At 36.7% G+C, this 14,252-nt stretch overlaps 1 long non-coding RNA gene across 3 annotated transcripts; it reads left to right on the top strand.

Moving 5' to 3' along the window:
* Positions 1-3,588: 3,588 nt before the first annotated feature.
* LOC136228572 (uncharacterized) lies at positions 3,589-5,606 on the top strand. Of its 3 annotated transcripts, XR_010688744.1 has the most exons (5): positions 3,589-3,814; positions 3,923-4,364; positions 4,940-5,016; positions 5,103-5,318; positions 5,422-5,606. It is a non-coding gene; the product is annotated as an uncharacterized lncRNA (long non-coding RNA). The 3 variants fall into 3 exon arrangements; XR_010688743.1 differs by having other exon boundaries at positions 3,923-4,247; positions 5,103-5,606; XR_010688742.1 differs by having other exon boundaries at positions 5,103-5,606.
* The last annotated feature ends 8,646 nt before the right edge of the window (positions 5,607-14,252 follow it).

Raw genomic sequence — 14,252 nt, 5'->3', positions numbered from 1 at the left:
AGCAAGCCGGGAGAGAGAAATTTCGACCCACACACTAGAGGACGAGATTATCTACCGCTTCCTTCCGTTCAATTGATTTCATCTCTTTCTCTTTATCCTTGATCTTGTGCTGATTAATTAGAGACAATCTATTTTGGTTGTTATAAACGGTTGAATTCTAACTTGATCTTCGATTGTTTTGTTTTGTGCTCGGAAACTCGAAGTAAGAGTTGTGGGCACTTCGTTTGCAACAGTAGATAGAACTTCTAAAAGGTATTTCTTTCTATCTCTCTTTATATGAAATAACGATTAACGGATCTTGGGTTAATGGAAATAGGTTAAAAATTTTATATTTCTGCTGCTATACGTTAGCCTATTTTCCTTCAGTGGTATCAGAGCCTGCGTTAAATCCGTTATTTCATATATGAAAATTTAGAAGTTTTTCAATCAGGTTGAATAAATATTTATAGTTAGGTTAATTAACAAAACTGTTTTGATTAATTAGTTCTAAAGATAAATAAGTTTTTAATTAATTGTTAATTAAAATAGTTTATGCATATGTTCCTAATTATTTCGGTTGATAATCATTATAACAAAATCTATTAGTTTTATAGTTAGATTGATAAAAGTTAATTTTATTGATTCTAAAGATAAAACGGAAAATCTATAATAGGTTTTCTTATTTTCTGAAAATCGTTTTGAAACCGTTTTAAAACTAATATATATATATATACACATAATTAAAAAAAAAGGGACAGCAGCTCGGGTCGCGCCTCACGGCGCGACCCGGCTGCTGTCGCACGGTTGCTGCCCCGCGGCAGCAACCGTGCGGCGGCTGGCCAGACGCGCTAGGGCTGCTGCCAAACGGCAGCAGCCGCGTCCTCGGGCCCGGCCCGAGACCCACTTGTTTTAAAACCGTTTTAAAATCAGTTTTTAAATATATTTCTATATGTATATATATATATATATATATATATATTTCAGAAATTAATAGTTTTATGTTTTGATTATCGAATGAAAATTTATTTAAAAGTTTGTTTTACCTATTTGTAAATCAAAAGTATTAAATGAATTGAAATCAAAATAATTAGGACATGCATAAATTAAAGTTTTGTATAGTTGTATTAATCTAAAAGGTTAATATAGAAGATACGAAACTATTAGAAGTAAAATTGGATGAAAGTTAATTTGATGTGTTAATGTGATTAACCTAAATATTACATAAAGTATTTATGTAATCAACCAATTAAATTTATTTAATTGAGTCTATGCATGTTTGGAGTTATGGACATATTTGGATCCTCTTTTAGTCTTTTGGTATTTTTGAAATAGGGCCTGCGAGTCCTGCCTTTCTACTATCTATTGTAATTTCTCCTCTCATCTAATTCCCTTCAATTTAATTAAAGTTTTCTTTAGTAGAATAGAAATTAATATGTAATTTTAAGGCGCCATGGAGAAGACAGAGGACCTAAAGAGAAATATGTAATAGTTAGTAATTCCCTAGGTTTGGCCTTTTATTCCGTCTCTGGCTCGACGGAATAATTTAGATAATATTTCCATAACACCAATGTATGTGTCTGATGTATGCTAAAGCAAATCAAGACTAAGTTAGATTATGAGACTTAAAATAAAAATCCCTCACTAATTAAAAGTTAAGTAAATAAGCAAGTTATTAAAATCGGTTGCCCTTCCCTAATATTATAATTCAGCCGGCAGTACTGGGGGCCTTTGGGTTGTTGAGTAAACTCAAGCTCAGGGTCTTATGGTAACACCTGAATTATTGAAAATAACCTTTTCATGAATATGGGGTAATACTTAAATTAGATTATGATAATTGGATGAGTAAACTCATGTTTTCATAAACTAATGGGCAATATGGTTGGGATTAATATGAATAACATATTAAGTTACTAATGTGGTTAGTAACCCAATAACCTAGGAATCACATCAAAGATGTGATTGATTACATGAATCTACCTAACAAATGAGACTAGCTTGTTGAGTAAACTCAAGGCGAAATCTCAGGAGTTAGGATCCTAGCTCACTAAAGGATTTGTGAAATTCTTCGAATTAATATGGAGGGCTATTAATTTGGCAAAATAGTGGGAGCAATCTAAAATAAACTAAAAGGTCTATAATTTTAGATTGATGTATTTTAAAGCAAATGAATAACATACGTTTACTCTTTCTCACTCTCAGGTTTAATTAAACACTCTTAAAATCATGACTAACACCAATCTGCAAAATATACTTACTGATAACAAGTTGAACGGTTCAAACTTCACCGACTGGTTTCGTAACCTCAAAATTGTTTTGAAGTTCGAGAAGAAAGGGTATGTACTTGATACACTGATACCCCCTTACCCGACGGATGGTGCTCCCTACCAAGAATTTTATGCTTACTTGAAGCATAAGGCTGATGACGATCATGTAGGAGACATCATACTTGCATCAATGACACCGGAATTGAAAAGGCAACATGTAGAAATGGATGCCTATTCCATGGTCGCGCACCTGAAAGAGTTGTTTGTGAATCAAACTCGGTGCGAACGCTTTGAGATAACAAAGCAGTTATATAGATGCAAGATGCAGGTGGGCACATCTGTAATGGCACATTGTGCCAAGATGATTAGCCATATCACCAAGTTTTCTAGTATTGGAGATGCGATGGATCATGAACTAAGTGAAAACTTACTTCTTCAGTCCCTGCTCGAGAGTTACTCGCAGTTCATCATGAACTACCAAGTGAGTGGCTTGCAAACCTCTCTTGAAGAGCTTGCAAATATGCTCGAGACAGTCAAGCCCAATATGAAAGAAAATGAGGGGATATCGGCCCTTGCTTTTGAAGGATCAAAGAATAGGAAAGGGAACTCTCCCAATCCAAACCATCCTAAGAACGACAAGGGGGCTATGCTCACCGAAACAAAGGGAAAGGAAATGAAGAAGCCCAAAGGAGAGTGCCACTTTTGTGGTGAAGAAGGGCATTGGAAAAGAAACTGTTTGATGTACCTAGCTACCCTCAAGAAGGGAGAAGCCGGGACTTCAACATCTGGTATGTTTTATATTGAAATAAATACAGTTTCACAGTCTGAATCTTGGGTACTTGATACCGCATGTGGATCTCATATTTGTACAAATATGCAGGAACTAAATCGGACTAAGGAACTGAAGAAATGAAGCATAAACTTGCGAGTAGGAAATGGAGCAAGAGTTGTCGCCCTCGCCATTGGAGATTATGCTTTAAATTTGCCCTCTGTGCTTGTAATAGAATTAGGGAACTCTTTGTATGTTCCAGAAATGTCTCGTAATATTATTTCTATTAGCCGTTTTGTTGACGACGGTTTTCATATTTCAATAAAGGGTTAATATACATATTTACCTTTGTATTTGCCTGTTTTAGCACATATGCCTATATATCAAATAAACACATAAATATATTCTTATATTTTTCAAATTACAGCAAAAAATGCCTTAATCTAAACGGTATGCTTATTTGGTATGACACCTTTAGTCTAGTCATACAACTAATAAATACATGGATGATGTGGAAATGATTATTAAATTATTTAAACCTTACCATTGCCCTAATTTATCCTTGTATCTGTTGAAAGCAAAATGACCGTTCACTTTCGAAGACGGCTGGAAATGATGAGAACAACGACGACCATGAAAGATGATGCCTTCTTCTCTAGGAAACGAGGAAAACAACTAGCAAAGTGAAGGAGACTTGAAGCTTTCTCCGAACCAGACTATCTCAGTAAATTAGCCCGACCGTTGGATCTAGCATCGGAGATTGCCCGAACTCTGATATCCAATTGGTTTCTGCCAGTGTGAGGTATTTCCTGCATACACTTATCTATTTCTTCCGTAGTTCTTCTTCGTCTTCTTCAATCGTTTTCCAGTCTTTTGCTGAATATTCTCTCTTCATATTTTACCCCTGAAGCTGCTTCCTGTTTACTCCTCAAATCTCAACATGACAAAACCCTAATCTTAAAGCTACGTCTACCCACTTGCTGAATCGCCGGCTACAGAGAAATAAGAAGCATCGATTTTTCAGTTCATACAATACCTCATCTTGCTTATTTGATATCCGGGTCAGTTGGGGATGGAGTGAATATTAGGAGAATATTGAAAGCTTTGTACCATCTAGGAATCAGTTGGGGATGGAGCTTTTCGGGTGGGTAAGAGAGGAGAAGCTTTTTAATCAAGTCGGAAATGTTAGAGTAATTGTAAAGTCTAATTTGGTTACTTATCCGGGTCCTACTATGGTTAGTAATACCCTTCATGCTGCTGCTGTTTTATTGAGACAAAGTGGAGAATGGGATTGGTTTATCAATTTGAGTGCTTCTTTTGTGTTTATGCTTCAATTTCATATCTAAAAATAGGTAGCTTGCTTGTTCTTTTCTTCTATCTATATGAAATTGGTATTTCTTCATTGGGTATCTGTGCAATTTTTAATTTTAATTTTTAAAATTACTCAGTTTGTCAATTACTATATGTTAGTTCTTTCTTTTAACAAAAGCAATACATGATATATCGGTTTCAAGTATTACCAGGAGTTGTTTTAGTATTTTGAGATTTTTTCTAGTTAGTAATTGAAAACTATGTTGTCTGATTGTTGTTGTTTTACTAACATTAATGATTAACTAATTAATAACCCTGCATACTTTTACATTTGACTATCAGAGAGAAGGAAATTGCCTGCAACATTTAAGTTGTTTATAGGTAACCTATGACTTTGGATTTTGGGGTCTCCTACTGATGAAGTTTTTTGGCTTGCAACCTGTTTGTAATTTTAAAAAATGTGGTTTCTTATCGAATATATGTTGTTGATCTGAATTAAGGACTCTTATTTGCACCATTGAATCCATTTTTTTGGTGTCATACATGAATGACTATTAAAAGTTCTGAATTCTTGTATGATTATGAATCCTAATACGTTATCCCTTCTTTGCTATAGATTTCGGAGTCTAATGTGGTTACGTATAACGCTAGCAGGACCAGTCCTTCAAAAGGATCAGAGGATTACTGGTGAAGGTGAAGCTCTATTTGGGGTTTTAATTCAATGTGTTCATAAAAAAAGTAACCATTTTGTGGTGATTGGAAACTTATATTGGTTGCAGGCAGGAATATATGTAGGCGATGTGGGAGGAGTGCAGTATGTAATTCACTTCACCTCCACAACAAATAAAATATGTGTGCGGTCCAGAGATGAGAAAAGTGATTGTTTAGAGTGTGGATTCAAAGGGAATTTGCAGCAGCTTGGTGTTATTAAAGCATGCCTTGCTTGCTTCGTCTTAGGTGGCTCCTTCAATGTCAAACATCACTGTATGTCAAAGGTACCGGAACTTTAACCCGATTCAAATTTTTGCTACCAAGTAACTTATATTTGTGAAATTGATAGCCATTCCCATCGCTCCACTCTGTTTTTTTTTGCTGAAGAAATTTTGAAAGCAGCAACCTCATCAGTGATTCCAAACAATGCATGACAAGGTGTCTATTTGTTAGCTGTCAAATGGAGACAAATGTATACTTAGGAATCAATTTTATCACTTTTGTAATTTTAGAAATAACACTTGTAATGTATTCTTTTGGATCCATTTATAAAATTTAGAAATTTATGAAAATTTGAAAATCTTGATATTATATTCTTCTCTTTTTCAAATGATTCGAAAGTTTTGTTAATTTAAATTTAAGTAATTGGTCAATTTTTATTATTAGGTATAAAATTTATCTATAAAATATAATATAAAAATAAATAAATTACTAAAAGGGACACTTAAAATCGTCCCTACAACTAAAGCGACAAATTTTGAATTATTATAGAGGACGAATTTCGTCACTAATCTGTAGGTATGTCTCTTTTGGCAACAGATTTAGAGTGTGATGTGTAAACTTTCGTCGCGAAAACTTTTGTCGTAAAATTTTTCGTCGTTAAAGATCTAATGTGATATTTTTTAGTTGACGTGGCAGGTGATGTGGAGGCTGACGTGTTGCACCGTTAGTGCCACATCATTAGTCTGTTAGATTAGGGCATTTTTGCTGTAATTTGAAAAATATAAGGATATATTTATGCATTTATTTGATATAGGGGCATATATGCTAAAACGGACAAATATAGGGGCAAATATGTGTATTAACCCTTCAATAAAAGAATAAACATTGCGATTTTTATAGAGATGGGATTTTCTATTTTTCAGCAATATCACAAAATGGGATTTTCTATTTTTCAGAAATATCACAAAATGGGATTTATGTGCTAGATGACAAAATTTCTGTTTTCGCAATTGATACCAAAAGACATAAGCTAGATAATTCAACTTACTTGTGGCATTTTCGTTTAGGCCATATAAACAAAAGACGCATGCTTAAGCTACATCAAGACAGGCTTATAAATTCAATTGATCCTGAATCATTGGAAACATGCGAAGCATGTTTAAAAGGTAAAATGACAAAGACACCCTTTAGCAATAAAGGTGAGCGTGTATCAGACACTCTAGGATTAATACATTCCGATGTATGCGGTCCTATATCAGTCCAAGCAAGAGGAGGATTCAGATACTTCATAAGCTTCATAGACGACCATACTCGATATGGTTATATCTACTTGATGAAGCACAAGTCCGAAGCTTTTGAGAAATTCAAATGCTTCAAGAATGAAGTAGAAAATCAATTAGGAAAGAAAATAAAGACACTTCGATCCGATCGAGGTGGCGAATATCTTTCAGATGATTTTCTGAATTATCTAACTGAATGTGGGATATGCTCATAATGGACACCTCCATATACACCACAACACAATGGTGTATCCGAGAGGAGGAACCGTACCTTACTAGATATGGTACGATCCATGATGAGCATAACATTACTTCCAAATACATTCTGGGGCTATGCCTTAGAAACTGCCCTCTTCACCCTAGATCGAGTACCAACTAAATCCGCTAGTTCCACACCATATGAATTGTTCGTTGGTAGAAAACCCGTGTTCTCATTCATGAGAGTATGGGGTTGTTCAGCATTTGTCAAACGCATTGCGTCCGACAAACTAGATTCTAAATCTGATAAATGTTTCTTCATTGGATACCCTAAGGAAACTATGAGATATTACTTCTATCATCCAGATGATCAGAAAGTAATAATATCCAAGCACGCAACCTTCTTGGAGAAAGAGTTTCTCGAAGAAACAGAAAAGGGAAGCACGATTGAACTTGATGAAGTTCAAGAACAAGAAACGCCGACTGAAACAACAGAGGTGGTTGAGGAACCCGATGCAGTCCCATTAGACGAGACTCAAGTGCCACCCATTCGTAGATCACAAAGAGTTCGTGAACTCCCTATTAGATATGGTTTTCTAGTGGGAGATGATGATGAGGTTCCCGTGTTAGACGATGAACCCGAAAACTACGAAGAGGCTCTTAACAGTCCAGATTCTAAAGCATGGCTCGAAACCATGGATTCTGAGATGGATTCCATGTACACCAACCAAGTGTGGACTTTGGTTGATCCACCCAAAGAGATAAAACCCATTGGGTGCAGGTGGATCTTCAAAAAGAAGACTGACATGGATGGAAAGGTTAGCACCTACAAAGCTAGGTTAGTAGCGAAAGGATATCGTCAGAAACAAGGAATTGATTATGACGAAACTTTCTCTCCTGTGGCTATGTCCAAATCAATCAGAATAATGCTTGCTATTTCCGCTCACTACGATTACGAGATTTGGCAAATGGATGTGAAAACAGCTTTCCTAAATGGAAATCTGCTTGAGGATGTATATATGATGCAACCTGAAGGTTTCATATCAAAGAATGCAAACAAGGTTTGCAAACTTCAGAGATCCATTTATGGACTCAAGCAAGCATCAAGAAGCTGGAACAAGCGTTTTGACGAAACCATAAAACAATTTGGTTTCGAACAAAATTGCGAAGAAGCTTGCATTTACAAGAAAGCAAGTGGGAGCTCAGTTGCATTTCTGATATTATATGTGGACGATATATTATTAATGGGAAATGACATAGCTCTACTACAGTCGGTAAAAGTATGGTTATCAGGTAACTTCTCCATGAAAGACCTTGGTGAAGCAGCTTATATACTTGGTATAAAGATCTACAGAGATAGATCAAGAAGACTGCTTGGTCTTTCACAGGCTACATACATCGAAAAGGTGCTAAAGCGGTTTAGCATGCTTGAATCGAAACGAGGTAACTTACCCATGATACATGGAGTAAAGTTAAGAAATCATCAATGTCCTAAAACCGAAGATGATAAAAAGCGCATGGTTGTAGTCTCGTACGCCAGCGCAATCGGTTCGATTATGTATGCTATGCTATGCACTAGACCTGACGTAGCGTTCGTGTCAAATATAATGAGTCGTTACCAAGGTAATCCGAGAGACGAGCACTGGAATGCCGTCAAAAACATTCTTAAGTACTTGAGAAGGACTAAAGACATGTTCCTAGTGTACGGAGAAGGGGATCTGAAAATAGAAGGATTTTCAGATGCCAGTCATCTCACAGATGAGAACGATTTTAAATCCCAATCAGGATACCTGTTTATCTTGAATGGGGGCGCGGTCAGCTGGAAGAGTTCCAAGCAAGGAAGCGTAGCTTTCTCTACGACCGAGTCAAAGTATATCGCTGCTGCGGAAGCAGCAAAGGAAGCGGTTTGGATTAAGAAGTTCATTACTGAACTTGGTGTGGTGCCTGACATTGTAAATCCCATTACACTGTACTGTGATAACAATGGAGCCATTGCGCAAGCAAAGGAACCACGGTCTCATAATGCATCCAAGCATTACCTGAAGTGATACCACATTGTAAGAGAAATTGTGGCAAGAGGAGATGTGAGAATAGAAAGAGTACCTACTGAGGACAACGTTGCAGATCCGTTGACAAAGCCCTTAACCCAGAAAGTACATGATCGTCATCTAACTTCTACTGGGATAAGTTGTAGAAACAATTGGCTTTAGTCCAAGTGGGAGTATGTTGGGGTTTTAGTTTCCTATAGACAATTGTTCTAGGATACAAACTTAATGTAAATGAAGTGTTCTTTATATCATTTGTTTTAATGAGATATGGTTTCACAACTATATAAAGGCAATCCCTTTTAAGAACTAAATAAAGTCTAATAAAAGGAAGTCCGTAAGTTTGTTTAAAGTGATTATAAAGTGTTCATACAAGCATGAAGTGAGACGAAACTTTATAATAAACTAATAAACTTAAAACCACCCAAAGTCAAGTAATATGTTTAGGATTGACATATCACTGTTGAGACTTGCATGTAACAATGTCTTCTGTCGCGACAGAAAGCTGATCTCACAAGCTTCATATATACAGATATCTGGACAGTTACGTGGATCCAATGAAAAGGAGTTCATTAGGATTGGGGACCCGACTTGAGATAACAAGATGGGTAGATTCATCTTTGTCACCTGTTTATCTCATTGGTATTAATAGGTATAAGTAATCCTCAGACTCAAAGGAATGTTAATTGGTAATTCTGGATTACGGAATGTAACGCTTTGATCCTGTTGTAACACGATCCTTAACAGAGATGACTCTGGGGTGTGAACGGCAGACGTTGGCTATCACAGGAAGTAATTGCAGGATAGTTATACATTGGATTGAGCATTTATCACTCCCGATAAATGGGAGATATGTCCATGGATCGCTTGTGGAAGACTTGACTCTAAATCCTTGCAAGGTGATAGCTTAAGATTGAAATACAAATTTCTCTTAACCTATCTAATTGGAGTTGACTCGGCCTGTACAAGTAAAACGAATGTCTCGCTATATGTGACTTGACATTATCCATAGTCATAAGATTCAGTTCAAGGATGTAGTTGATAAAGGATCGAATTATACTGTAACTAATACGGAAAGGTCAACGACAAAATCAACCTGTCTTCTTATAGCTCTAGGGGAATATTTCGGATTTGCCAATCACATTTTGCGTACTCATTCCGTTATGCAAAGATTAAATATAATTCTCTGCAAATTAATTTAATAGTTGCATACGACTAGAAGCAATAAGAACATAATGGGTCACACATAAGACTTGGAACCCAAAAGAGAAACAAATGTTAATTAATTGATGGAAGCCCGACCGAGCCCAATAAGGCCCGGTTAATGAGGGGGGCGATTTTAGGTATATAAAATACATAAATAATTAATTTGATTTTATCAATTCTAATTAGATTAGGATTATGAATTAAATTAATTAAAGGATAAATAAATTAGGAGTTTTAATTAGATTATATTACTCCTATTATTATCCTATAAGGTTACTAATATTATCTTTATATTTAAGATATAATTATAGATAATAAATAAGAATTATATTCCGAATTAAATTCTTATTCAGTAACCTAATTCTATCTAACTAGGGTTTAGATACAAGAGGATATAAATACCCCCTCCTATGCAATTTTCGAAATACACAAGCAAGCCGGGAGAGAGAAATTTTGACCCACACACTAGAGGACGAGATTATCTACCGCTTCCTTTCGTTCAATTGATTTCATCTCTTTCTCTTTATCCTTGATCTTGTGTTGATTAATTAGAGACAATCTATTTTGGTTGTTATAAATGGTTGAATTCTAACTTGATCTTCGATTGTTTTGTTTTGTGCTCGGGAACTCGAAGTAAGAGTTGTGGGCACTTCGTTTGCAACAGTAGATAGAACTTCTAAAAGGTATTTCTTTCTATCCCTCTTTATATGAAATAACGATTAACGGATCTTGGGTTAATGGAAATAGGTTAAAATTTTTATATTTCCGCTGCTATACGTTAGCCTATTTTCCCTCAATACATTCTTCCTGTTGTTATTTTGATATTGTTCTGACAAAATGATTTTCAAAATGATAAATTGGTGTTTTTATTAAAACGTGTCATACAATCAAATTTACAAAGAAACTTTGTTGAACACTTGAAAGAATTAGTTTTTACGGATGATATGATCGTGATCGTGGCTTATCGAATATAAAATACTAATGTGATTAAGGTAGAAATCTGCTCCGATCCAGAGAGATTTCTACGATTCAAAGCCTTTTAATTGTGTTAATCGATAAATTGTTACATCTTAATAATCTTATCAAAGTTATAAGTTGTTTTCTTGCTTTGTGTAAACAAGTCTCGAATTCTACTTTAACCTAAACTTAATCTCTACATGTTGTAATCTTAATTATAACCAAAATTAGGATTAGAAACCAATTTAAACCAATTTAAACCATTTCAAACCATAAACATTTTCCTATAAACTTTGAGAAGACGAATGTAATAAAGACAATAAATTCTAATCAAATTATCATACGTTCCCTGTGGGATCAATATTTTATTACTACAAGCGAAACCGTGCACTTGCGGAAATCGCTTAACATAAACGGTTTGTGCTCTACCTTTAAAGAGCTCAGTAGTGGATTGAAAAGCCTAGAGGGATTCTGGGGACTGGACGTAGACGGTGAGGCCGAACCAGGATAAGTCTGCTGAGTAATCTCTAACCTTATCTCTTGATATATATGTATATGTATGTGTTGCTTGCTTAAATTACTCAGTAAAATGTTTGTACAAGCCGACGCTGAGTAATCAGAGTGTTGAGTTGGAAGCTGACCTAAAGTGTTACTTCCCAACTCACAATTAAAACAGCTCTAGTCAGTATCTGATTAAAGCTGTCTCACACTTCACTCAGCCTTGCTGACCTAAAGCTAAGTTAAATTGTCAACCATTTAATTAAGTCAGCATTACAAAGCGAAAAAGTTACATTAGTTCCTAACCCCCCCCCCCCCCCTTGGAACTAATCCTATTATGTTACACGGGACCAACAAGTGGTATCAGAGCTCAGTAGCTCACTATTCAAGATAAAACTATCTTGAGCTGATCCCTATAAATGGCTGAGAACAACACTCGTTTCCTTCCAGGAAATCAAACAACATAGATACTCCCTGAGGGATTATCTATTAGTCGGCCTCCTTTGTTCTTCGGGTCAAATTATACATTTTGAAAGAACGGAATGAAAAACTTCATTCAGGCAACAAACATGAGTGCATGGCTGGCAATAGTCCAAGGCCCGTTTGTTCCCTATGAAATTATTGACGGAGTAAAATCTGTCAAGAGTGAGTCTAAGTGGTCAGAGGATGACCTTAAAAAATTACAAAATAATACTTTGGCTATCAATATGCTTCACTGTGCGTTAGATGCTGCAGAGTAGACCTCACCATGGGCCGATGAGCCCGCCCGAGCCCATGCCCATTTAGCCGGGCCTGGACACATAAAATTAGTGTTAGGCCCGGCCCGGTCCAAGCCCGATTAAGCCCGCCTAGTAAATGGGCGGGCCCGGCCCGTTATATATATGTATTTATAAATTTAATTATATAAATTAAATGAGTCCATAAAAACCCTACATATATAAATTTATAGATAATTAAATAAGTAATCAGTATTTACAATTTACAATTAGTTTTCTAAGACTTATTAACTATTTTGTTTATTATTTCTTATTAAAAAAAGTTAGTATTTTATTTTGATTGATTTTTTTTAATTTAGATATGGGCTTGGGTGAGGGCGAGCCTTGGTGCAACGGTAAAACGTTGTTGCCGTGTGACCAGAGGTCACGGGTTCGAGTCTTAGGAGCGGCCTCTTGCCAATTAAATTGGCAAGGGAATGCTTGCCCCCAATACACCCTTGTGGTGGGACCCCTCCCCGGACCCTCGCTCAGCGGGGACGCGTAATGCGACCGGGCCGCCCTTTTTTTTTTTTTTTTAGATATGGGCTTGGGTGGGCGGGCTTGGGATTCCTTTTTTAGGCCCGAGCCCGCCCGAGCCCGACTATATTAGTGTGGGCTTGGACTGGACTTGGGCTTATCAGATTTGATTACAAGCCCGATAGGCCCGACCCATGTCGAGGTCTACTGTAGAGTATAATAAGATTTCAGGTTGCGAGTCAGCACAAGAAATCTGGAAGAAGTTGGAAGTGACCTATGAAGTAACTAGCAAGGTCAAGGAATCCAAAGTGAATCAGCATATGCGGCTATACGAGCTGTTCGAGATGAATGACAATGAAGACATCTCTGAAATGAATGCAAGGTTCACTAACATTATAAATGAGCTTAAGAGACTCGGCAAGAACTTCACAGAAGAAGAACAAGTGAAGAAAATATTGAGAAGTCTTCCCAAGAGCTGGCAAGCTAAGAAGACAGCTGTGGAAGAAGCTCAGGACCTGACCACGTACAAATATGATGAGCTCATTGGATCTCTGCTGACCCACGAGATCTCCATGAAGAATTTTGAAGCCAAAGAAAAAACTGAGGACAATAAGCAAAAATCTCTTGTCATGAAAGCTAACTCAACAGAAGCTGACTCATCAGATGATGAGGAGATGGCCATGTTCACAAGGAAGATGAAGAGGCTGTTTAAGAAAAATGACAAATACAGCAAAAGGCCATTTAAAAGAAGTGATAAACACAAACCCGAGTCTAGCGACAGCAGATACAAGAAGGACAACTCAAAGCCTGTCACTTGCTTTGAATGTCATCAAGCTGGGCACATCAAATCAAGTTGTCCTACCTTAAAGAAGGACAAGAAAGGAAGCAGAAAGGCAATGGTGGCCACATGGAGCGATAGCGATGAATCAACCTCGTCAGAAGCTGATGCCACCGAGTCAGCAAACATCTGTTTCATGGCTGACGAATCTGCTGACCAAGCTGATCTCTCTGATGGATCTGACCATGAGGAACACTCTAATGAGGTAACATCTATATCATTGCTCAGAAATGAAATGATTAATGCTCTGAGTGATCTCTATACACTGATCAAAAAATGTAATAAGAAAATAAGAGCATTCAGCAGGCGATGTGATGAGATCGAGGAGGTTAAACTCAGTGACCTTCGACATCTCCTTTAGGACAACACTAGGCAAGTTGAGAATCTAAAAATCATGCATAGGTTTGTCTCTAAAGTCCAATCAAGAAACTGAGGAAATGTAAGTTTTGGAGACAACAAAAAGGGTAAGATAGTAGGGTCAGGTACCGTTGGTGGTAATCCTACTATTGAGTCAGTCTCCTTAGTCAGGGGTCTTAAATATAACCTATTGAGCGTAGCTCAGCTGTGTGATAGCGGTAGAAATGTTATATTTGATGCCACTGAGTGCAGGATACTCGAGGGAAAAACAAATGAATTGATTTTAACTGCCCCTCGTGTTGAAAATGTATTTATGCTTAACTTGGAAAAGAAGTTTTCAAAGAATATATGCTTAGTGTCAAAGGAAGATAATTCCTGGCTATGG

This window comes from Euphorbia lathyris, chromosome 5 (assembly GCF_963576675.1).
Source record: "Euphorbia lathyris chromosome 5, ddEupLath1.1, whole genome shotgun sequence".
In the NCBI taxonomy this organism is placed as follows: Eukaryota; Viridiplantae; Streptophyta; class Magnoliopsida; order Malpighiales; family Euphorbiaceae; genus Euphorbia; species Euphorbia lathyris.
Note: the sequence above shows the minus strand (reverse complement) of the source record. Positions and strands in the feature narration are given on the sequence as shown.